General features: G+C 39.4%; 1 protein-coding gene and 1 long non-coding RNA gene across 2 annotated transcripts in view; both read right to left on the reverse strand.

Annotated features, from left to right (window-relative positions):
• The window catches only part of TCERG1L (transcription elongation regulator 1 like), a 187,495-nt gene that overhangs the window by 109,104 nt on the left and 51,604 nt on the right, over window positions 1-26,787 (reverse strand). The gene's annotated exons all lie outside the window — the stretch shown is intronic.
• On the reverse strand, window positions 12,552-19,814 carry LOC112541355 (uncharacterized). The gene is made up of 3 exons (XR_003085364.2): window positions 19,647-19,814; window positions 19,395-19,466; window positions 12,552-12,825 (listed from the first exon to the last, which is right to left on the reverse strand). It is a non-coding gene; the product is annotated as an uncharacterized LOC112541355 (long non-coding RNA).

A 26,787-nucleotide genomic window follows, 5' to 3' on the forward strand; every position in this document is an offset into this window, starting at 1 on the left:
GTTCATTTAACACCACAACAATGTTTGCCTCACACATTTAATTTGACAGGAAACTGTAGTATTGCTGTAAAATGTCCCAAGTTTAATTCAATTTACACTTCTTTCATATTGGCACCTAAAATGAACACAAACTGTCAGGAAACCGTCCTGGGAAAAGTAACGAAATTGCTTCCAGTGCATTTTTGGAGAAAGGGAATGAAGGCTTGTACTGCAACAGTCCCTGAAAGATTGAGTTTTGTTGTTTAAGTGAAACATTAACAAATTCTTCATAAAAATCTAATACTGACTCACAAAAGTAATCCACTCTTTATTTCCTCTCTCTCTCTCCCCCCCCCCCACCATGCTTTTTTAAATGATGTGCATGAAAAAATGCAATTATGAAAATACCAGCATTGGAAATTGCAACACTTCCTTATCCTCATCAAGGTATCTGCAGGGGAGTATTTAAAAGTTAAAATGGCAGCCGGGGCAACTGAAATCCACCCCTTTTTACATGTGTGCCCCACAAGTGTGCTGCCATTTCTTTTGACACCCCCCCCCCCTGCAGATGCCCCTACATTACTATGGATCCATTTAGCCCTCTGAACTTTTCCCCCCAGCTGAAAGGTCTATAGGTCCTCAAGCATATTTCTTTTCTAGCCATGCTGCCCAAGTTATTTTTAACAATGGAACTGCTGAGAATAAAGAGAGAACATTGTCGATTCATTTTTAGTGCATGGATAGATAAGAGGCCCAAAGCCTCAGAAATTGCAAAATTTAAACTTTCCTTTTTGAGTGGATAAGAAAATTGGAAGCAAATTCTGCCTAATTAGGAATGTATGAGGTGGTCCATAAAGTCAAGATGGTGAGTTCAACCATGTGCTCAAAGCCTTCCACCTTTTTAACATGCACATAAAAAGGGGGACAAGACTTCAATCACACAATCACAACTGCCATCTTGACTTTTTGCCCCCTGCCCCCGCTTCCTCCTGAAGATGCCCAGGTGCATAACGGCATGTGTAAAATTGGATGTGTAATGTTGATACCTGGGCTGTGAGTGTAGAATGTGGTCAGGAAACAGCCTGTCCCAAAGCAGGACTAACCCTTTTGTACTTATTCCTATTGTGGAGCATTAATCACAAACAGCAAAACTCTGCCTTTCCATTTTCTACTGGAAATACCATTTTTTGTTGTTCATCCAGAAAGGCTGACATTTGAGGAACGTTAAACTATTATGAAGGACTAACAAGTGCCAAAGCTCATAACAATAAAGTGCCCATAATCAGGTTATTTTCCCCCAGAATGTGATGATAGCTCACTCCGTATAAGAGCATGAAGTGTGCCAATTTTCATAGACATTTTGCACAATCTTTTCATCATAGCAATGGCCTGCTCGGGTCTTTTCTGCAGCATTCACGAAGCCCCTCAATTATTCTTTATGAGTACAATCTGGCTGAGTTCTGCCTCTGCACTGTTCATCTTTAGCTTTCCAGTGACACTGCCTGGTATACCAACACGCACAGATCACCCATCAGTAGGGCAAAAACAGACCAGAGATAAAGGAACTGCTTACAAAGCCAAAAGGCCAATAGAAGTCACGCATCTATTCAACTATAATATTTACAATTGTTTTGCACAGAAAAAAGAGAAGATGATGAATGAACAATTTGCGGTGAGGGGGGTGTAAATGAATGAAAGAGGTGGACTGACAAAACTAGTACAGCGAGGGGGAAAATACATGGACAATGATGTACGTGGTGTGAAATGAAGGAAGGAAAACTGGATAAGACAACAGAAGAACAGAAAGTGGGATAAGCAGTTGAAAGAAAGTTCAGTTGGGAATTGGTAAGGTGAGAAAGGAAAGCAGGAAATAAATCAGTTGCAATTAATTTACAGGAATGATCGCAGTAGCTAAGCAGGATCAGAGACTAGGCTAGTCAATGAAAACAAATACACATCTCTCTCTGTCACCACATATTGCCACGTGCATATATTTAAATCAAGATTTTTACTATTGTTTAAAGTCCTTTGCATCAAATATTTTAATCTGTCCCTGTGAAACAAGCCAGACTATTGTCTCTATATGTTGCATTTGTTGAGGTTTAGCTTATGGTACAATAACAGCAGGGGTGCTCTTGTGTACGGTTCTTCCCTGGACTGCTTCAGATCACAGGCACACTTCTACCATTAGATGAAACTGGTTGAGCTATTATTGGACTTAATGCATTGGACTCCCCAGTGAAGGCACCACCTTCTTTACAGCTGGCTGCACAGGCTTGGGAAACATAATCACATCCTTTTATATGATTTCAAAATCTCAAGATTACCATAGGAGGACAAGCTAAAACCCTATCCTTCTGTAGCAGTCCATACCCAATATGGCACCATAGGTGTAAACTATGGCAAACTTTTTTTTTTTTTAAAGTGTCCTTTAAATTAAAAGGAATTCAGGAAAAAAGCCTTTTTGCAAAGAGAATCCTTAGTACAGCATATCAGTAGGTTGACAACAAAGCAATACCATTATTGTATGTAACAGAATATTTGCCTCACACAATTCAGAAAAGATGCCCAGCCTACTTTTTTTTTTTGAGGGGGGGCTGTTCTACCAGTTGCTAGGCAATCATTATGCAGAGCTCTAATTTTATATGCAAGATGAATGACCTCAACTTTTCTGTTTCTAAAGCTTTTTTTTCTGCTTGGTGTTGATCCCTGCCATCATTGTTCCTATAGCAGGGACAGCTTCATTGTCATTCTGCACTTTCAAACCCTGAGCATCATTGTCTTAACACAGTGTTTCTCAACCTCAGCAACTTGAAGATGCGTGGACTTCAACTCCCAGAATCCCCCAACCAGCATGCTGGCTGGGGAATTCTGGGAGTTCAAGTCCATGCATCTTCAAGTTGCTGTGGTTGAGAAACACTGCATTAACAAATTAAAAAATAGATAAAAAATAACCCTGAACAAAGTAAAACTCTTTGCCATTCTTGGATAACCATTTAATATGTCCTTCTGTGTGTCTCTCTGAATACACATACTGTAGATATATGAGAAGCAGAAGTAACTTTGCCATTTGCATTTCTGAAATATGATTTTGAAAGTTCCCTTGAATGTTCTTTCACATAGAAAGGGAGGTGCAGATAGTCAAGGAGTATAATAAAATTGCTGAAATAAGAATTAAGGACACGCAGAAGAAGCAAAAGGCTGCCCAACTACAGTCAAAAAGAAAATGTCAAAGCATATCTAATCAGTTGCATATAAATAGATAATCATAATAAAATGTCTCTTATCTGTGTTACTTCATTATTAAGCAATTTTTGCAGATTCTTGCAGTCTCTGAAGAGAGAAACAGGTGTAGACAAGAAAAGGAGTAAAAGTACATTTTAAGTTTTAAGTGTCCTGCTGATTCTTTCAGTTTAGGGACTACTCTTATTATTTGGCACATTAAATGCAGCAAATAAACATAATAAAAGGATGTAAGTGCAGAAAATGGAGAGCTTGCAATGGAGACCAGTCTGAGACATTTTGGTGCCTGAAGCTGAGAAGCAAATGATACTCTTCAACCACCCAAATCTAAAGGACATTATGCCCAAAGCCAGTCAATTATTTTGGTAGACGAGGCAGAAAATCTCACAAGCACCTCTTCACACTGCTGGCAATGAAAATATGATCGATGAATTAACCCCTTGTATGGCCTTTAATATCACTAAAATCTGCTGCTTGGGGTAGCCATATCACTCCCCTAATGGTAGAGTCACCCTATTAATATGCATGATTTCAAACTGATGGAGCTCTTTCACTGAAACAAACAAACCAAAAACACATACCCTTTCTACACAGTTGCTGGTTTCGCCACTTGACCACATGCAGCGTTTTCAGACCTCTATGTGATATGAAGCACATTTTACTTGGCCAGATCCTTTTTGTGGCAAGGAAGACATATTTAAAATCCAGCTGGACCCTGAGTGGAGAACATGTCAAGCTACACCATGGAGCAGTATGGAAGGTGGTAGTAAGACGCCTCCTGGTGGAAGGAGAAAACCCCAGGATGGAGGAGGCAGGATGAGGCTGGACTTCCCATCAGTGAGAACCCGCCCACCTTGCAGTTCCAGAGGACATGCTACAGAACTATTTCTGTATGTAACAAGAACTGAGCTGATGGTTAATTGGCATGGTTAACTGGCTCAACTTCCCAGGTCCCCAGAAGCTTGGGAAATGGGGGTGGGGAGTGGGGGAATAATCAATCTCAGATTAGCACAGCCCCCATATTGGGAATGGGCTTTCGGCCGCAATCACATGCATATAATAGTATAACTACTGCTGTTTATATTTCAATCAACCTGCATAATGTTGTACTTAGTGGCTTAAAAAAATAAAGAAATGGAATGTTTATGAACATTTTGAACAACAAAAAAGCAATATATTCATACACATAAAATTCCACAAATAAAAATAGGCTATTCTTGTGAATTTAAAGCTAACTAAGAGTCACATATTCCAACTGTTACATATTATTCACTTCCATATTCCAAATGTTACATATTATTCACAAATTTTCTCCAGTTGCTTATGCCTATACTCCTACGCATATCCTTTTTTATTTTTAAATATTATTCACTCTAATAAAAACTACAAATATATTCAAAAGCATTAAAACACAACCACACAATTGAGAAGCAAAAAAAAGCTAAATAAGTAAAGACCTTGAAATGAAGTCATAAACAGAACAGCTCCAAAAGCTTTGACCATATTGCTCAAAAGCCTTTTTTGCCCCTTTGTTGAAAAGGATCATTTCAAATGTTAACAAACAATACATGTCAATAATCCATTGCAACAAATTGGGGGTAAACACCTTCTTCCAGTGCTGCATAATATTTTGTAGCCAGGCTGCTGCGGCTGCTGCCGCCACCGCCGCTTATTTCTTCTTCTTCTTCTTCTTCTTCTTCTTCTTCTTCTTCTTCTTCTTCTTCTTCTTCTTCTTCTTCTTCTTCTTCTTCTTCTTCCTCTTCCTCTTCCTCTTCCTCTTCCTCTTCCTCTTCCTCTTCCTCTTCCTCTTCCTCCTCCTCCTCCTCCTCCTCCTCATCATCATCATCTGGGGGATAAGGGTTATCCCCCAGTGAGCTTGATGTGGTTGTGGGGCTTCAGTGCTCCGAGGAGGACGAGAGCTATGCCAGAGGTTCAACCATACTGGACAGGTCTCATCACAGGAGTGAGACAAAGAGTGTCTCTCCCATAAACAATATGGTGAGATGTAATTTACCGAAACCTATACTGGATCAGTCATCACCTGGGTCAACAAGGACCATGCTAGGTGTTCTATTCCTGGACATCTGGTGACAAGTGGGCTACAGGACTCAGGACTGTTGGCTGAGCAACCAGGGCCAGCAGCTGCAGGACTACTGGAAGAAAAGTTGCTTACCCATCACAAATATACAAAGACTGAAAACAAAGAAGTAATGATTTGCTATTACAAATCAAGTGCAATGAGAAGAGGATATCTGAAAAGAATGCATCACTTCTGGGAAGAACATCCAGAATCAGAAATAACAGAACAGCGGCTAGCAAATCAACATTGATTTATAATACAAAATAAAGTATTAACAGAAGTAGAATTGGAGGAACTGCAAAGGTCTACCCAGGGCAAAGAAATCAAAGCCTTGCCAGAAGTAGCTCAAACAGTAGAGACAATCCAGGGGGAGTTGGTAGTAGAGGAAGCCAGCATCGCTATTAAATCATTCTCATTCCCAAACCAGGCACCCTCTCCTCTGCCTTCTCCTCAGAAGGAACAAAGCCCTCTAACAACAACAACAACAACAAAAAGAGGAATTAAAACAAAGAACAACTGAGCATCTAGAACAGCACAAAAACAACAGAATAAGGTTGCCTCACTGAAGCTCATTGCAAAGAAACAGCTAGCATAAGTATTAAAAGATGCCAGCACTGTAATATCAAATATAAGCACCAGCTCACTGCAAGAAACAAACCAACTGATGTACACCACAACTGCAGCTATAACTGAATACCTTGGATGCAAAATCAACAAACAAGAAAAAAAGCCAAACAATGCACCACCAAAATGGAAGATCAGGTTGGAAAATAAGATCAGCATGCTAAAATCAGATGCAAGCAAGCTAGAACAGACAAAAGAAAGAAGCTGAAGAACAAAAAGGCCAAAGAATACCTGATCAAGAAATATCACCTAGAAACAAGAAAGATCAAGGAAGCATTGGAAATAATAAAGCCAAAAAGATCAGCAGATATGAAGCCCGAATTGTACAATACAGGCAGAATCTCCAATTTCAGTAGAATCAGAAACATTTCTACCAATCCATCAACAGAAAGACTGCAATGAAACAGTCAACACCTGACAAAGAAGAAACAGTGCAGTTCTGGGCACAGCTATGGGACAAGTACAACAAGAATGCAGCTTAGATAAAGAAGGTAGATAAGAATAAAAAAGAAGCTGAAATGAAAGAACTTGTAATAACAGCAGAAATGGTGGAGAAAAGGGCAAGGAAGATCAAGAATTGATTAGCACCAGGTGAAGATGAACTGCATAGTTTTTGGTTGAAACATCTGACTGCTTTGTACCCACTCATTGCCAAGCATTGTCAGGCCCAGCCCAAGAACAACAGGGAAACAGTCCAGCCAAGTTCAGTTCTTTTCTTGCTTACACCATACAGATAGAATCTTGCCAGACTAAATCTGAACTACTCTAACCTAGTGAATATACCCTGGGAGATTCTAGGGAGTGGCTATCCTAAATCTCTTCTTTCCAAATTCCTACTCTGGACTGTGTTGCCTCTTCTCTCTCCCCCCACCAACTCCTGGAATGTGCTACCTCCTTCCTGAGAGCCTGGTACTCTATTGCATTCCATCACAGCAGTTTAACACCATAGTGCAAGGAGATGAAATTGAAGTTTGGTTAACATCTGGCAAAACCTACCTAATAATGAAAGATCCAGCAAAAGGGGCAGCACCAGGCAACTACAGGCCAATTACCTGCTGGCCAACAACTTTCATATTGCTAACTGGTGTGGCAGCTGATGCAGTCCAACAGCATCTAGTTGAAAACAAGCTCTTTCCATTTCAGCAGAAAGGAAACCACCCGAACTGCAGAGGGACAAAAGATAAGCTCCTAAGTGACAAGATGATTTTGGAAAACTGCAAGAGAAGGAAGACCAACTTAAATGTACAGTAGCTTGAATTGATTACAAGAAGACATTTGACTATCTGCTACATGATGAGATAATCAAGTGCCTAGAAATAACAGGAGTCAGTAGAAACATCAAAAGCTTTTTGCAAAGATCAATTGCCCAATGAAAGACACAGTTGTTGGTCAATGGTGATACACTGGGAGAAGTTAATATCAAGAGATGAATCTTTCAAAGAGACTCACTATCATCACTATTTTTTGTCATTGCATTGATTCCTCTGTCAACAATACTGAACAAGTCAGGCCATTGTTATCAAACATCAAAAACATCTACCAGGCTATCCCACCTCCTTTACATAGACGATCTGAAGCTGTATAGAAAAACACCATCTGAAATAGAATCACTGCTCAACACTGTCCAAATATACAGCCAAGATATTGCAATGGAGTTTGGACTGGACAAATGTGCCACCCTTATCATCAACGGGGGGAAAAATAGTGAAAATTGAAGGAATCAAGGTGCCCTATGGAAATAACATCAAGAGTCTTGATGAAGAAGATCACTACAAATACTTGGGCATCCTTCAGGCTGACAACTTCAAGCACACTGAAGTCAAGAAGTAGGCTAGTAATGAATACATCAGAAAAATGAAGATCTTAAAGTCCAAATTCAGTGGTAGAAATACTATCAAGGCAATTAACACCTGGGCAATTCCCTTTATTACATACACAGCTGGAATAGTGGACTGGACTCAAGCTGAACTAGAAGCCTTGGATAGGAAGACCAGAAAAATAATGACAATGAATCTTGCCCTTCATCCACATAGCAATGTTGACAGACTCTACTTACCAAGGCGCATAGGTTGGCATGGAAGTTACAACTACCCTAGACAGTTGAAGAAGAAAAAAGGGCATTGGAAGAATAACTGAAGGACAGTGAAGAAGATTCACTGAAGCTACTACACTATGAAGGTTTATTGAATGCCAAAGAGACCAAACTGTCCTATAAGAAAGATCAAATGAAGAACAGAAAAAAGGCATGGCAAGGCAAAGTATTACATGGCCAGTACACAAAAAAATAGCAGGCAAAGCAGATAACAACAAGACCTGACAATAGCTAAGGGCAGGAAAGTTGAAGAAAGAGATGGGGGGGGGGGCTTATTCTGGCTGCACAAGACCAAGCCTTGAGAACAAATCCATATAAAGCCAGAATTGAGAAGACAGCAACAGACATAAAAATGTCACCTCTGCAAAGAAGCTGAAGAAACAGCGGACCACCTAGTCAGCTGCTGCAAGAAGATTGCACAGACTAATTACAAACCACAGCACGGCAAAGTAGCAACAATGGTACATTGGAATATCTGCAAGAAATACCTATTGCCTGTAAGCAAGAACTGGTGGGACCACAAAACAGACAAAAGTAACAGAAAATGAAGAAACTAAAGTGCTCTGGGACTTTAGAATTCAAACAGACAAGCACCTGTCACTCAACACCCCAGACTTAACAATTGTTGATAAGAAAGACAAAAAAGTCTGAATAGTGGACATTGCAATACCTGGCAACAGCAGAACAGAAAAGAAAGAACTGGAGAAAATCATAAAATACAAAGACCTGCAAATAGAAGTAGAACAACTATGGCAAAAGAAAGCAAAGATAGTTTATAGTAATAGTAATAGGCACCTTGGGTGCAATCCCAAAACATCTGGAGCACCACTTGAAGTCCATCTGCATTGACAAAATCACCATCAGTCAATTGCCAAAGGCAGCTTTACTTGGAACAGCTTACATCATGCAACCATATCTCTAACACCATCAAACAAGAACATCTGCCTATCCCAGGTCCTTGGGAAAGACTCGATAGCTGGACAAAAACGCCAATCCAATCCAAATATCTGTGCTGGGCAACCAACCATAATTTATTAAACTCATCTGAGCTGAGTCATCTGAGTCATCTTTGGATCCAGATTTGGCGGCTTCTGTACCTCTACCTAGTGCCTGGCAGCCTAGTTAGGAAGGATGTGGGTAAGTGTAGATGAGTGTGTGTGTGTGTGAGAAAGAGCAAATGTACCTTGCAATCAAAGTTTTGCTGTTACTTTAAATTTACTGGGTCTCCGTGTATTACAAAGAACCTCTTGTGCCTCAGAGTTCAGTTGGAAGTGAGTTGTGTGTGTGTCCCTAATTATTTCCCGGCTGTTGACCAGGGCTGGTTTCTTTCTGCTCCAACCACACCTATCTGGAAAACCCAGGTAGAAAGCAAGGGGGGCTGACAAGATTCACGTGCCTCAACAGGCTGTGCGTGTGTGAGTGAGTGACCATAAGCCTAACCTGGGAGCAGTGTGTGTAACAGTAGCAGACAACAATCAAAGAAATTATAATAAAATCATAAAATAATAAAGAAAAGAGAAAAGAAAAGAGAAAGGGCCATGCCTAACCCCCCCCCCCCCACACACACACACATACACACACAGTTCTTTGTATCTGACTACATCCTTTGCATCAAATATTTTAATCTTAATGAATTCATGTATCTGGGGAGAAAGCCAAGAGGTATACATCCTTAATATAAATAGTGATAGATCAGCATCATATGAACAATCCTGTTGATGTAGCAATAATAGAACAAGACCAAACTCTATCAGTTAATATTTTGCCTTTAATAGCAGAGTGATTGTAACCAGCTGTTATGAAATAGTCTCCTCCAGTATACATGAAAGGGAAAAAATGCTGTATTAAACTCATCTTAAGATGACTAGAAACTAATTTCATGTTGCTTAAAGTAACCTTGCATTGATTTAGCAGAACAGGATGTTCAAACCTGTTATTCCAAAAGTGACATAAAGAACTAATATCTATTTCACTAACTTCCTCCAACTCCCTAGAAAGAAAAGTTACTCACTTAGGAGCCACAGATAATTCTTCCAGAATCTGTGAGATGTAAATGTTATAAACAAACAAAGAAACAAACAAATTACTCTGGACTTGCAGAAAAAACATCTGCATCTGGACAAAATAAACCAAATACAGTTGTACCTCAGGTCAGGAACTTAATTCGTTCCGTGACTCTGGTCGCGACCCGAATTGGTCGCGACCTGAATCAAATTTTCCCATAAGGTTCAATGTAAATACGGTTAATCCGTTCTGAACCATATGCATTTTTTTAAAAAACCACAAAAATATGAAACAAAGTACAGTACAGTACAGTATGAAGAGAGAGAGAACACTAACCTTGCTCGAGGCGACTTCTGGCGCGGAGGACAGGAAGGCGGGTGGGGAGGCGGTTATTGTTTGGAGGGAGAGTCCCCCTCCCTACAGGAAGCTGCGACCACGTGTCATGGCAGGGAAAATGGCCGCGGATCCTGTTCATCACCCGATGCGGAGTTCGCGAATGGAAGCAAAATTTTGCAAACGGTGCTGTTCGTGACCCGAATTGTTCGTGAACAGAAGCATTCGTGACCCGAGGTACCACTGTAACAGGTTTTTAAATGGAAAAATACTGCCTAGAAGCACTCTGAGGTAAATCAAAGACATGTTTTAAAATTCTGCAAATGTTTAAAAAAGAGCTTCCTGAGAACTGAGTTGTTACAGAATAATAATGTTGTGAGAGGCCAAGTTTGCTCCCCAAAACAGATCTAGATGCTATATAAACTGAGATTATCCACAATGTAAGCTTTTCATCAGTAATCAAGTCATAGTTATAACTTGATTACCCAATATTTTCCATTTAAGTCTTACAGCAAGTATTAAAGTGAGTGCAAGTATTAAAACTGATCCCTGAACAAATAGGACTTCAGTGGATCAAATAATATCTTTCAAATTGAGCCCAAAGAGGAGCTATATTTTGGAAGTCTGCTATTCCAGATAGTAGCTCAAGCTAGAATAAATGCCCAGGGATAATGATGAAACTGTGAAAAGTTAAATGTATGCTTTTAAAATGTATGCTGGTGATTAACTCTATGAAACTTGCACAGGAAGTTTTGCCAAGGAAGTGTATTCAGTATGTTGTAAGTTTGTTTAAAATAATGTGATGGAATAAATATGGAAATGGTCTCTGAGCTATGGATGCCTATAATGGATCATGGCTTCAATTTATTGATATCTGTAAACATATATCTTGTATGATTTTGTTGTTGTTTTCCAGTTTTTTCTTCTTTTATAATTGTGTGTATACGTTTTCTCTTTTTTTTAGTTAATTAAAAATATTTTTAAAAAAGAAAAGAAAGGTCTCTCATAATATAAATTAACCTTGGAATTATGTTAGTGTTAACTACACTTATTTTACTCAAAGTCCTACAGTGAGTTAGTAAACCAATCATAGCATACTTTTAAAAAATGACTTAATTATTATCATCCCGAAAGGTGATGCAGAGGATTCTGTTGAATGTGACGTTTCTCTATGAACTATCTTTTCAACAAGGGAAAATGTGCAGTGAGATCACAGGATAGTTGTGGACAACCAGTTAGAGAGCATAATAACTATATGTATCAATTGCTCTATACCTTATTACCTTCATGTGTTCCCGGGAAATGCTTTTGAGGGCTTTTTCAAAGTATCTCTATGAAATTTTTCAAAAATTAGAAGCACAGCTAGGATAAGAACTTGGTATCAATCAGTGCAAATATAATTGTCCTTTACAAATCAGATTTCTGCTATTCAATGTGTGGGGTCCCCTGGCCATTGCTTAAGATTGTTGAATGGTGCACTGGGCCTGACAAAGTTGCCAGTCCTTCCAACAGAGAAACATGCATGGAAAATACAGCCTTTCCATATCAGAAACCAAAGCAAAAAATTAGCAAAGGAGGATTTCTTTCCACATATCCTTTTTGCTTGGTACAATCAATATGAAGCTTTGAATTAAATGAGACTTTTCTTCATTATGTTAGGTTCTATGTATCAACTAAATACTGAGGGAACTGATAGACATGATTACTGAAACAATTTATTTAGCAGAAAGTACTTGAAGAATTAAGGGTTTGGTCAATATCCTTGGAAAATCTGCTTCCACTAAGGTTGTTAAAAAAATAGATTTTAAAGGAAAAAACTGCTTAGATATTATGTTTTATAAAGCTGAATTGTATTATTTTCAATGATATTTTGAAGAGTTCCTTCCAGAATGCTGTTTTGTTTTCTTCCTTTTGAAGTACTGGTGTTCATCAGAAAGGTCATCATGACTTTATCACGGAAATCATTTCAAATACAAAGCAATAGTATCCCCTGCCCCTCACTCTTTATAGTTGAGCATCACAATCTTTGGGATCTGTGTTATTTATTTCCTCAACTTCTTTGGGGGACATACAGTAAAAACAAGAAAAATAATGCATAAAGCATACAGGGGAAAAAAATAAAACCCAAATAAACACATGAACAAAACATTCAAATAAAACAGTCATTTAAAAATGTCCAAGATGATAAAAGGCCACTGAAATAATATTTATTACAACACCATGTAGTACAGTAATAGAAGAAAATTGAAATAAAAAGACATCCAAGAATAAAATTTGCTTAGAACTCAAAGATAATAACATAGGCTCCACATAGACCTCTCCGGAGAAGGCATCCTACAAATGGGGAAAGGGCGCCACAGAAAAGGTATCTGAGTGGGTTCAGGCCTCCAATTACCATCACAGAGGATTATTTTGTATGATGGGATGTGGAACATGTGGAACTTAAGACCATGGCCGTAATTTGTAAACTCTAAAAAAGAAGTTAAAAAAAAACAGTGGATTTAGGACAGTTGGAATATTATAAATATACATATAACTAGAACAAATAGCTTCTTGGTGAAATGAAGCATTTCAATGGGTGCCAACAGGCCTTTGTGCCCAGGAGACTAAAGGCAGCAACCTTATCTTAATATACGTCACTGTTTTTCAAAGTTGGCAACCTTAAGATGTGTGGACTTCAGCTCCCAGAATTCCCCAGCCAGCATGTTAAATGTTAAAGTTGCCAAGTTAGAAAAACACTGATATACATTATTCTGCCAGTCTGGTCAGATATTATGCCATTCTGGGTCCAGGCAGCATAACTGTAAGCAATGCTGATTTATCATCCTCACTTTATAAATGTAATGTTAGCAGGCCTTGTTAGAAAGGCAAAATATAGTGAACTGTTACACAAAAGATCTGCAGCTGTAAGGATCTGTATGTATTCAATTGAGACCTCAGTGCAGACAAATTTACAGAGAGACAACTGCCCTAGTTGTCTGACTTGGGGCTCTAAAAGTATAGGAACATGTCCATGCTAAGTCCAAAATAAAGTTAAAGATAAGAATTCCTTGACAAGATTTCCTCAGCCATATCAACCACCAAAGCCCAATGAAAAACATAAAAAAGCAAAGGAAAAAAACCTTCAACAGCTGGAGTTCAACAACAGTATCATGAAAACATGAAAGAAAACACCCCAAGCCAGAGAAAATACTCCAGGGTCATCAAGAATCTAAAAATAAAACTCATTATACAGAACTTTTATCTTATAGCTCCTCCCTACTGACTAGGAACACATCTGTCACAGGTTATCTTCTCATTTATTTATTCCACTGGGGAAAAGACTAATACAAATAAGAGTTTTATATTAGAAATTTACTTCAAAATGCATATATCTTTCTGGATTCCATCCAAAATTATCTATAGCTTAGCTGATTTTTTTTTAAACTGGAGGAACCAGATATCTCCTACCCATTGTATTTATTTATTCATGTATTCCTATGTGTGAATGTCATTACCCTACCTGCTTTGATATTAGAGACTATGCTAGAATGTGATGGGCCATAAAAGGGAACAAGAACAGCTGACAAGCATTCAAAAGATTCCATCCATGATCTATGATTAATGATTTAAGCACATATGTACAGTGGTTGGATTGTGAATCTGTTCACTTTCTGCCTGACCAGTTACTGTAGTAAGTATAATTTGGGAGAAGGACTATAAGTCTTACAGAAATGCAACAGGCATTTGTTTGTTTGTTTGTTTGTTTGTTGAAAAAACGTATATGGCTGAGCATGTTATATGCCATAACCCTCACAAAACAACAATAAAAACATAACAAAAACATAAAACCATAACAAAAACTCCCAGTGCCCCCAAAGCAAACACTCCTTCTTATGGCCACATTCAATTTCCCAGGGCTCCAGCCTCATCCCACCTCAATGCTTGTGAGATAAGTCATCTCCTCAAGGCCTTCTGTTTCACAGGACGAGGGCTGCTACAGAGGAATGCTTCCTGGGTCCCACCAGATAACTTTTAAGGAAATGAACTGGAGTGTGCCCACACTATCTGACCTGACCTGATAGAATGGGCAAATACCCTCAGGCAGAGATGGTCTCTCAGATAACCTGGCCCTGTACCATTCAGTGCTTTGAAAGTGGTAACCTTAAATTGTACACTGAAAGAACCTGGAAGCCAGTGCAGCTCTTCAGCAATGTAATACAGGCAGACCACGAAGCACCCAACATTGTGTTTGAGACTGCATTCTAGACCAGTAGTAACTTCTGGGTGGTCTTCAAGGGCAGCCTCATGTAGACCATGTTGCAGGAATCTAGTTGGGAATCGATCAGGGCATGAGTGGCTGTGAGCAAGTCCTCCCAGTCCTGGAATGGCTGCAATTGGTGCAAAAGATGAATATATACAAGAACCCCCTGGCTACAGCTGCCACCTGCTCTTCAAAAAGGAGCTGCAACTCCAGGAGAAAACCTAAACTGCACACCTGCTCTGTCCAGGTAAGTGCTATCTCAGCTAGAATCAAAGATGACACTTCACCACAGAGGAAGAGGAAACCACCAAAAGCCAATGCCCTCCACTCCCAACCCCTGAAGCTGGTCCAGATATAGTTGATTATATTGAGTTCTGCTGGGAGATCCAAGAGGGTTAGGAAAGATGCACCACCTCCATCCCAAGCCTTCCAGAGGCCATCCACAAGCGCACCAATGCTGCAATTTGGCCTGAACTCTGACTGAAAAGGATACAGATAATCCACTTCATCCAAAACCCTCTGAAGCTAAGCATCTACCATCCTCTCAACAACCTTCCCTAAAAAGGGAAGGGTCAAGACTGGGCAAAAGTTGTCCAACACAGTAGGATCCAAATATGGCCTTTTGAGAAGGGGGCATGCCACCACATCCTACAAGGCAGGTGGTAACATCCTCTCTCTCAACAAAGCCTTAATGTTCATCAAATCTGTTTCTAGCTAGTGACCTGAGAAGCCATTAAATGCCTGGCTGGATATATATTCTTCTCCAGACTAAAATCTACAGTAAACTGTGGGTTTGTGGACGCTGACTTGTAAAACCATCCGAGCACATGAAATTGAATGAAATATTTACAACTGACATGATTAAAGATGTATATCTTACGTTTCAATTTCCTGGGTTCTAAAGGATGAAAAAAATAATTGGAAATACCTTACACCAAAAAGACTACATATTTTAAATATGTAGTTTTTAACATGCCACCAGGATCTGTTATTTTATCATGAGGTCAAAGTCAAATTTAGACTACATTCCATTTGTTGTTTTTAACCATTAAAGGGAAAGTAGAATGTTTGAAGCTGAATATTTCAAGAACTCTATTCATTTTTCAGTAATCTTGAACTGTGCACTTTTGTAGAAAAATTGAGTCTTTCTTGAAACAACACTTTTCCCTTAAAACTTCTAGCAGATTCTCAGTCATGAGTTATTGAGGAAGATATGCCCTAGTGTAAAGAGCATTTCTCCAGTTTAGGAATATATATTTCTTAACGCACTTACCACACAGATAATAGTGTACATATGATGCAATGTTGGATTATCTTTCCAATACTTTTGACAACCTGCAGAACGTTGCATATTTTTTAAGAGGGACAATCTTGGGATTTTGTTTTGACCTATCGTTATTGCTGACTTTTGTTTTAAAACTCAACTCTCATCCTTTTAAACTTTATTTCCAAATTATACAAGTCATGTTCTAACCCTGTTTCATTTCTGGTGCTTCTGGATGCATACAGGACAAGTAAATGAAGTGTTTCAAAATGATGCATAAAGTGAAACATAAATTTGGTTTAATCTGGGATCTGATGTGCATTTTGAAAGTGTTCAGGGAAAGAGAAATTCAAGTGCTTTTGACTTGCATGCACTAACTCCATCATCAATCATATCCAGGATCTTATGCTCAGACCATGAAAGCATTCAGCTGCTTCATAGCAGCTCATGCACTTCACTGATGCTCAAGTTAGCATAGGATGCAGTCCTGCAGTCAGTTAATTGTAAATTAAATGTGTAACCATACTACACTGTTCCCACATCCATCTTAGGCAGCACCAACTGATTTCATCTTGACATGAAGGCATTATGTTCCAATTACATGTGTAAGGATTTCAACAAAGTTCTGTTCTTTGTATTTTATTGTTCAGACCAAACCATCTAAGACTATAGTAAGAAATAGGATATGGCACAGGGTAATTATATATCTTCCCTGAAAAGAATAACAAGCATCTGAGGAAATGTGACTATTTTAAAAAAAAATCATTTGATTTATTAAATATGTTCCTTTTATTTATTTATTTATTTATTTATTTATTTATTTATTATTTATTTATTAAACATGTTCCTATGTCTTTTGGAATTGCTGCCTCTTTAGTTGAAACCTGATGTTGGGAAGGAAGTGTGACTGACTGGTGTCTTCTTAAAAGCCAGCTCAGAACAAATGATGCATTATTTTGTATAGAGAGAATACACCATAATTCAGCAATACAAACAGTTGTCATTTAGTTACCTAACTGGTCATAAACCTTGTTTTTGAAAGAATCCCTTATGTAAACATTACGTACAAGTTGTAATTAGGCTGCTGGATGTGCATATTTTCCCCACTTTCCTTCCTGGCTTCCATAGGTCAGGGAACATTAAGCAGGTCAATGTTCATACATTTTGTTAAAGCTAGACAGTTAGATTACTTATAAAAGACAAGTTAACAAACATTTTCTTCATGAGAGGAAGCAACAACTTTGTCACACTGATCTCTTCCTAAGTTAGTCAAATTCTTTCTTTGTGGATGATTTGCCCACATTCTGTCTTAGAGTTCTCTCTCTGCTTCTCTCTGATGAAGAGGAATCATATTGTCTCTACATTCCCATCTTTACCATATAGCCAAAGATCTCCCATTCTCAGATTACTCATTCCTTTCTGTGGGGGAACCTCAAGCAGCTGACTGGGACTGAAGAGAGCTATCTTTATTGCCATCAGAATCTTCGCTGCCAAAAGAATATGAAAAATGTCCAGGGAGGTGTATTGCCCTCTTGAAATGAGTCAAGGTTGATGTTTATCTTTCAATGGGACATTTTTCAGGTACTGGTTGCCTACACTTGGCTATAGAAAATCATTATTCCCTCTAATGATTCTGCCATCCTACGAGCCAACTCCAAAATTCTTCTTCTATGCCATTTTTATGACATTGTTCTATAACTCTGCACTTCCATCTGTTAATTCTATCAAGACTGATTGGCTGACTGACTTTCTTCTCGTTCCTATTTGCTATCTCATTTTCTTTCTCCATCTCTCTTACTCTCCATTTTTCCTCTCGTCCTATCTTGCAGCAGACCACACCTTATAAGGATTTACTGTTCTTTTTAATATCCCAACCCCACTCTGATAACCATAGTCGTATGCATATTACCTTTGACAATCTATTTTGAGATCTTTCTCCAGCACAACTACAACATTTTCCCTAATCTCATACTTTCTTCATTAGAAAAGGCACAGTATGGTCTTCTTCTATGCACTTCATTAAAATTTCATACTTTTGTGCCAAAAACTGGGTATTAAGATAAGGAACAAGTCATTTCATACTGCCATCTTGGGATGACCAAGAAGAGAGAGAGAGAGAGAGAGAGAGAGAGAGAGAGAGAGGGAGACAGAGACAGACAGAGACAGAGACAGAGACAGAGACAGAGACAGAGACAGAGACAGAGACAGAGACAGAGACAGAGACAGAGAATGCAGCATAAGTTACCAAGGAATACCGATTGGCAGGCCACTTGAAATATAGATGTAGTGGTCTGAGAGAGCATCTAGGGAGTTAAGAGAATCTAAAGATGGAAAAAATACAGAAATACCCACAATGGAGGAGTGGACTGTGAAGTTGGTAGAACTTGCTGAAATGGCTACATTGATTTGTCTGATTAAGGAAGGAACAACGATTACTTGTATAAACACACAGTTATGTGTGTTTCTGGCAGAACATATGTAACACCTCTGCTTCAAGAGCTGCATTGGTTACCAGTCTGTTTCCAAGTCCAATTCAAGGTGCTGGTGTTGACCTTAAAGTCCTTCATGCCATGGGACTGGGTTATTTGAGGGACAACCCATTCTACTAGATCCAGCAGAGTGGGAATGTTACAGGTTCTGTCATCTAGGGAGCTACATTTGGCAGGACTTAGGCAGTGGGGCTTTTCTGCTGTGGCACCCACATTGTGGAATCTTCTTCCCCCAGAGTAGAGGTTGACCTCATCACTTCTGAGCTTTTGAAGGTCCCTTAAGATTTGGCTATGCTAGAAGGCCTGGGAAAGGGTGAATTAGTGAGGTGGCTCCAGTATTATTAACATCCCTCCATCTATCTTTTTTTTTTCTGCTTTAGTTCTGCTTTTATGGTTTTTAATGCTTTTTAATAATCATTATGGAATGTTTTCTAGGCAATGTTTGTTTTATATATTTATTGTCTTATTGGCTTGTTATACACCACGCAGAGTTACTTTTTGTGAGATGGGTGGCCATGTTATTTTTTCTTTTGATCTTTTCTACCTTTTTCTTTTGTCTACTTTTTTCTAAGTTCTTGTAGTTCTTTAATTCTGTGTAAATTCTTTTTTTTTTAATTAAAATTATATTAAAAAAGGAGTTAAGAGAACCTGCTGCACATCTCACAAGGGGCATACTGTGCAGGTATGACTTGTCCACTCTTAGTGTAATAGTTTACTTTTCACAAATACAAACATTAAGACTATCATGACACATCACCAATACTTCTTCAATCAAATGGTGTATAAAACTTTCATTTTATGTCTCTAATAATTTGAACTGTAACCCTGATTTCTTACCTTACCATTACAGAAGAAACAGTAATATACAGTACTGTAGTCTCATGAGCATGACCTAAGCATGACATTTATACCATTCCATTCCATTCCATTCCTGCTGACTGAAGAATGGAATCATTGCAAGTGAAGAAAGATTCTGGGGCAGCTACTTCCCAGGTCTGCATTTTTAGAGAACTGTAAATGGGGGGAAAAAATTGGAAACTCACCTATTTCTATTCCTAGTGTCATGATTTATGGAAGGTCTTGGTGCTCCCTCTGAGAGCAGATCCCTTGTTCTACTGCAAATGCAGAAATCTCATTAATCCAGTTACAACAGAAAAGGCACAGTTGTGGATTTTGCTTCTTTCCCCATTATGAAGCATGGCAACAGTTAAGGTAGCTTCCTCTTGCTTTGACAAGACTTGCACCATCTTTCCTGCCACCTTTTTGCCTTGACTGCTTTTAGAGAACTCACATACCTTCTGCTGGAGTTCCATGGACTATTTAAATGTAGAGAAAATTGAGGTCTCAGCTGTTCCTGCCGTGCTCTTGTTATTGCTGTACATCTGTTTCATATGGCCTAGATTAACGCATCTTAAAAATGCATTGTTAAGGCAATTCTGTTTCCAACAGTTTGCACTATAATGTTAAAAACGGTAGCACTTTTCAGCAAGCTGTTTGCCTCTAGATGAGGCAGAGTTAGCTTTTTCCAGGAAAAGGTAGTGTGTCAGGTTAATAAATAATTCTGGTCCTAGCTTAGTAGATCATAATTTTTAAACTGAGGCAAATACACTTTGCATGGTGCTTCCTTCAGGAAGGATTACCTTAAGGCTCATTCACATTCTCATAAAATTCCAGAAATGAAGGAGCAGTATCATGCATTTTCATTTTAGAGCAGATTTTTCACAATTTTAGCACTTATAAAACAAACATTTGGGGCTCAAAATATGTGCCCAGGAGAGTTAGCATTTTCTGACTACCGTCCTACACCTCCTGATTTGGAAGCGAGATCCAATACAGTTTCAGAACAGACATGGGTAGGATTGCTTTATTAACAGACAAGTGAAAACCTGGACATAATTGCTGAGGCACAGATTGTTGGTTCAGTGGAAAGAGAACAACCTCTGTCTAAATCAGAGTTACTAAAAGAGTGTCCTGGAGCTCCCAATGGCCCCCTAGCATCTAGAGGCCTCCAATATTGGGAAGTTTAAGGGGTATACCAATTTTATCACTTCTTGACTCCCCCTCCCCAAATCCCATTAATCCAGTTACAACAGAAAAGTCAAAATTGTGGATTTTCCTTCTTTCCCCATTATGAAGCATGGCAACAATTACGGTAGCTTCATCTTGCTTTGACAAGATTTGCACCATCTTTCCTGCCATGTTTTTGCCTTGACTGCTTTCAGAGAACTCACACTCCTTCTGCTGGAGTTCCACAGACTATTTAAAAGTAGAGAAAATTGAGGTCTCAGCTGTTCCTGCCATGCTTTTGTTATTGTTGTACATTTGTTTCATGTGGCCCCATCTATTTCTGCAATATGACTCTGTACTAAACAGTACCTCAACCAAGCATCAATAAGATCCCGAATTGTCCACTTTGTGACAAAAAATTAAGGCTGTGAGACCTGGGCTTCAATACTCTGGTATCCACTAGATCAAACTTATTAAAGCCATAGAACCTGTTTGTTTAAAAACAAAAAATTCCCGGATCCATGAACACAAACATCCATAGGTGGGTGGTGTCAGGTTCAGCCGGCACGGCACTGCTAGGAAACCCGGGCAGCCACTCTGAGCCAAGTTTACCGCCCGCTTGCAAGCCGGGGAAAAAGAGGAAGTGAGAGCCGCGGCTGATTAATGGGCCACCTGCACCCACTTAACAAGGAAACCGCAGAGTGGAGGTTTTGTATCCATTCTGATGAGCGGCATGCGCCGAGACAAAGGGCAAAACCGCGGGCTGCGGAAAGACGATCACCGCGCAAACAAGAAAACCCCGGCTTTGTGTGCAACTGAAAGGGCCCCGAGGAAACAAGACCACGCCGGATGGGCAAAGTAATCAAGGGACAATGGGAAACTGGCTGAACCTGCCATTTGGACCATTAAGGGGGATTATTGGGGTACCGACAAGCCGCAACATGCAACTTGACGATGGGGCAAAACGCAGGAAGGGGAGAGCTATAAATTGTACCACGAAATGTGCCAAGCCAGTCCTGGCCTTGTTTGTAACTGTTGCGTTATGCTTGAGTAAACCTCTTTGTTGAACACGTGTCACGAGAGTTTCTCTTGACGAACGGGGTATTCCTCACAGGTGGTGCTTCCGAGTGTCAAGCTAACCAGCTCCATCATTTATTTTGTACCTTAGAACAGGGTTCCTCAACTCTGGCAACTTGAAGATATGTGGACTTCAACTTCCAGAATTCTGGGAGTTGAAGTCCACACATCTTCAAGTCGCCAAGGTTGAGGAACCCCGCCTTAGAAATTTGGTGTGGATGCTTCTGCTTGAGTGAATGGCTTTTCTTTCCTTTCTTTTTCGGCCTTGATCTCTCATGGAATCCTATCAGGTTCTCATGGGTTCCATAGAACACATTTGAAAAAGTCTGCACTAGATGACCATAAAGAGATAAAGACAGCCCTAATTCTTGCTGCCCTCTAGTGGGACCCTGGATTTCTGCATCCTAGCAGCATGAAACATTCTCATTTGACTCAGCAAATTCATTGTCTTCTGTCATTGTTAAAATTCAAAATGCAATCAAGTTTTTCAGTTTCAAAATTCAAAATGGCAGCGCATGTTGTAAACACTTGGATAGTTACACATTTTTAAAAAAGTTAAAAAGCTTTAGCTCAGCATTCATAGGCACCTAGACAGCAAAACTGTGGCTTTATATAATGGGTAGCAAAGACATTTTTGGGGAAAAGAAGCAGCACTCATTCATTCATTCATTGATCAAATTTGTAATGGCAATCTAAAAAAAATGTGTAATGGCAAATTTGTAATGGCAAACTATGGTTCAATTAGCACCCTTTGTCTTTATTTCTCTCTGGATCTCCTAACTTATGGCCACTCTTTGTGGTGGTTCATTTTGCTTTTTATCACTAAGCTGCTTCTAGAAGTTACTGAGTTCTTACCCAAGCAAATTTTCTACTACCTTAAAAAAAAAAAAAATGAAATACCAACCTGGTTTTACTGCCTGCTTTAAAAAAGAGAGAATCCCTTATAAATAGGACTTTTCCTGTTTGCCTTTTCATGTAACTAAATGAAATATATTAATTGTTCTGTGGTACTGGGACCATCCTACCTTCATTATCTTGTTTTATTTAAATGGAAGAAGCCACTGCTATTTCATGCCAAAATGTTATTGCACTTTCATTCATTGCAGAGATCAAGAAAAAAGATGGTGGGTTTTGTTGTTGTTTTTCTTATTTGTTTGTTGTGCCATCCCTAATTCATGTTAGGTAAAGAGCTTTAGAATATGTTTATTTCTGTTGCTAAAGTATTACATACATCTGCAAGCTCGTATGAGCAATTTAAATTAATTTCCACAATACATGGGCTATATGCAGGCAGCAATAATAAATGTTGACTGAAGTAAAGTACATAATATTATTGCTTCTCATGACAGAATCGCTCAATGAGTCTGTATCTTTACCCTTTGCAAAAAAATGGTTGCAGCCTTCTTAAACTAAGCAAGTGGACAAACATGATCTTCCAGGAAGCAAACAGAATCCAAATGCATTTGGGAAGGGAAGTCAACAACATTTTTCCTGCAAAAGAAATTTTTAGCACACAGTAAATACAGTGAAACTGTTGAAGTTAATAAATGAAACAGCATTTGTTCAGGAATTCACCTGAAGGCATGAGGGTTTGAAATCTTATACCGAAGGTGTGGTAATCCTTGACCTGCGTTTAGCCTGGTTCCTTGAGGCACTGCCTGTCTCCCATGGTATCTGCCCAGCCAGTTCAATCTAGCAGGGTTGGCGTGCTCTGGGTGCCATCAATTAAGCCAGTGTTGTCCAAACTTGGCCACTTTAAGATGAGTGGACTTCAACTCCCAGAATTCCCCAGCCAGCCATGCTGGCTGGGGAATTCTGGGAGTTGAAGTCCACTCATCTTAAAGTGGCCAAGTTTGGACAACACTGAATTAAGCAATGCCATCTGTTGGGACCCCAGAAGTGCACCTTCTCTGGAGCAGTGCCTGCCCTCTGGAATGAGTTCCCTCCAAAATTCAAATGGAGCCCACCCTACTGCTATTTTGAAGAGCCTTAAAGACCTGGCTCTTCACCCAGGCCTTTGGTGAGGATGACTGATGCCCCTCTCTTCTGTTTTGCTCCCCACCAGGTTTGTTTTCTTTGCCATTGTTGTTCTGTCTTGTGCTCTGTCCGTGTGGGTGGGTGGCTGGGTGGGTGTTTATGTCTTGATTTTTGTTCTTAAATGATTTTAAGAATTGTAAACCACCCAGAGTCACTGGGAGTCGGGTGGCATATCAATTTAATATTTTATTATTATTGTTGTTGGTCACACAGTCAGCCAGATGTTTAGACTGGATCTGGCATTTTTATCCACCTACTGAGTCCTTCCCAAGGATCTGGGATAGGCAAAGGTTGTTGTTTGATGGTGTTCAAGGTATCGTCAGAGCAGGTAAGTTTTTCTTCTATTCTGCTGTCTCCAGGTATTGCAGCATTCATTGTATAGACTTTTTTTTATCTTTCTTATCAACAGTTGTTAAGTCTGGGGTGTTGTGTGGCAGGTGCCTGTCTGTTTGAATTCTAACATCCCAGAGCACTTCAGTTTCTTCCATTTTTATTACTTTGTCTGTTTTGTGGTCCCGCCAGTTCTTGCTTGCAGGCAAAGGGTATTTCTTGCAGATATTCCAATGCACCATTGTTGCTACTTTGTCATTCCGTTGTTTGTAAGTCTGTGCATTATTATGATTATTTCAGGCTACTCCAAATGGAGTGTAAAAGTTTAGATGAATATCAGATGGCAGCAAAGAGCTTGGGTGTTCTGTAGTTCTTTTTTGCCACTATCTAGTGTTCTTCAGGATTTTTGCAATCTAGAGATGACAGTCCTACCCCTCTCCCCACAATGCAGATGGATGTAACATTTCTTGAATGTTGTTTGTTTGGATGGTGTTACGAGCCATATGTCAAATCCCTCATATGGGAGAGGTTTTAAGGGGCAAAATGAGTACATCATTTCAAGATTTCATACATTCAAGCAAGCCCAGACCAAGGTTTAAATGTCATGCAATGTTACTCAATGAGACAAACTGTCATTGTGTCAAAATTTAGAAGAAACGTAGTATAAGACAGCCATTGGCATTGTTAGGATAGGCATTCTTATCCAACAGCTCACTGCTATCTTCTAATTATCTGACTGGATAAATATAATAATTATGACAATGGCAAAACTCTACAGAATGTTCATCTGCAAACACACTGCAGAGCAGATTACCCTTCTGAAATAATTTAAAAACAATTTTAACCCTTTTTTTATGGCACTCTTCACAGCCTTTGACAGCCACAGTTATTCTTAGGGTGCTAAAGCTCTCAAGCTCATTTTTCTTCCTTCAGATCAACCTCCTCCCATTTCTGTTATTGCTGGAATGGGGGATTGAGAAATATCTTGCTGCTGTGGGTTGGGACAAAACTGGCTGTTATTTCCTGCACTTCACAATATTTCTGGTTATATTATTTATTAATACATGGCAGCACTGGAACATTTCAATGTTTCCTTGACCATGACATGCATTATTGATAAACAGTATCAACTGACAATGCGCTTTCGTGATTGATATCGCCTTTTTGTAATGAATTTAAAATGTTAGAGGCTGTTAGACTTATTGAAATGGGTTGCTTCCCTGAACTGTTATGCTATACTTCGAAACAGATCAGTACTAGAAAACTTTTTCAATGATTTATTAATGCAGCCCTTTTTTTTTTTTTAAAAAAAAAAAAAAAAAAAAACACACACACACACACACACTGATGTTCGTGTGTTGTGAAGCGCTTGGAGCCCCTTGGTGGGAAAAAGTGGCCGTCAAATGAAAGTGTTCACAATTGTGAGGTTGCCTTATTTAGAGCTTGGCTGGATAGACAATACTGAACGGCCACAGTATTGCAGCAAATAGGTCCAGAAAACTCTTAACTGTCATCTGTAGCGGTCATCTAGAGCAGGGTTCCTCAACCTCAGCAACTTTAAGTTGGGTGGACTTCAACTCCCAGAATTCTCCCAGCCAGCTCAAGGAATTCTGGGAGTTGGAGTCCACCCAACTTAAAGTTGCTGAGGTTGAGGAACCCTGCTCTAGAGTTTTGAAATCCAGATCTAATAGCCCTGCTTTATTAACATGAACCCAAGTAGGGCAACAATCACATTGTCAACATTATGACATCACTGATGGCAAACCTTGCTAAAAAGCTCTACTCAGCCAATTCCCTTCCATCTTTATACCTTCATTCAAAGTGTGAAAGGGTAGTTTTTCTCAGAATGTCATGGAGGGAATTTCTTTAGAATGTGCCTCCTCTGAATCTACCTCTTGTGAGTTTGGAACCAGTTCTGCTCCTCAATTCAGCTGGATCTTGCTTGAATTTTTCAGAGCTTAGTCTCTACACAGCTTAATTACACTTTTTTCCTCGTCCCTTTGCTCTTTTCTATTTCCCTTCCTGACATATCCAGTCAAGCAGCAAGAATTGAAGAAGAGAAAAGGGTTTATTTATTTATTTAGTAGTTTTTCTAAACTGCTTTCCATGACATTCTTCTCTGTATCTGCATCTACCTCAAAGAAAGTGGAGATAAATAGAATTACTGAGAATGACTTTTTCCTGATACTCCTTAAAACCCTAGAAGTATCATTGAAGCAAGCCTCAACAGTTAGCTGGGACCTAAAAAAATAATTGTGTCAGTTCAGTCAAATAATTTCTGTAATCAGGGGACAATGGGAAGCCCATAAGCTGCAACAAACCTTCCTGTTCACAAGATAGAATGCACTCAGCAACTTGGGTTTGCCTCAGTGAGGCTCTTTGCATTACAGAGGTGGCCCAGTTCTCCTCTTTAGGCATAAAATAGACCCAATTTATTTCAACTAGATTCTCTGTGTCACTTTCCAGCCTCAGTCCAGTTTTCCAATAACTGAAAGAGGCATCTGGGCATGCTTTGCACAATCACAGAAGCCTCTTCTGGCATTTCTCTCTTCTTTCATTCAGAGCAGACAGGAACATAGAAAGTGAACAATATTTGCCTTTTCACTGCTTCTGCCAACCTGGGAGTTCACATGGCTGTAATTTTTATTACTTTGGTGGGAGAAGCAGCAATGCTTACTCCTACCACCCTTTGCCTGTTTCTCAAGCTATTTCCATGTGCTATTAGCCATGGATACTTACTATCTGCATCGACATACCTTTGATGCGCTACTTGAGAGTGGTGTAAGCTTGTTAGCAATCAGTCTGTTCAGTTTTACTACATGAACCTCCTCTGCCTATGTTAGCCACACTGACAAGTCACAGGTGTAGAGGAGGGATGAGGTGGAAAGGAGGATGGAGTGTCCTCGGTGCTGCTTTTAGCTCCATGGTTATGTATGACCTATCAGATTACTTCCGAACACAAGTCTAGCATTCTTTTGAAAGACT

The sequence above is a fragment of the Python bivittatus genome, unplaced genomic scaffold (assembly GCF_059951505.1).
Source record: "Python bivittatus isolate LINGU-HERP-01145 unplaced genomic scaffold, Pbiv_v1 ctg000980_np1212, whole genome shotgun sequence".
Classification (NCBI taxonomy): domain Eukaryota; kingdom Metazoa; phylum Chordata; class Lepidosauria; order Squamata; family Pythonidae; genus Python; species Python bivittatus.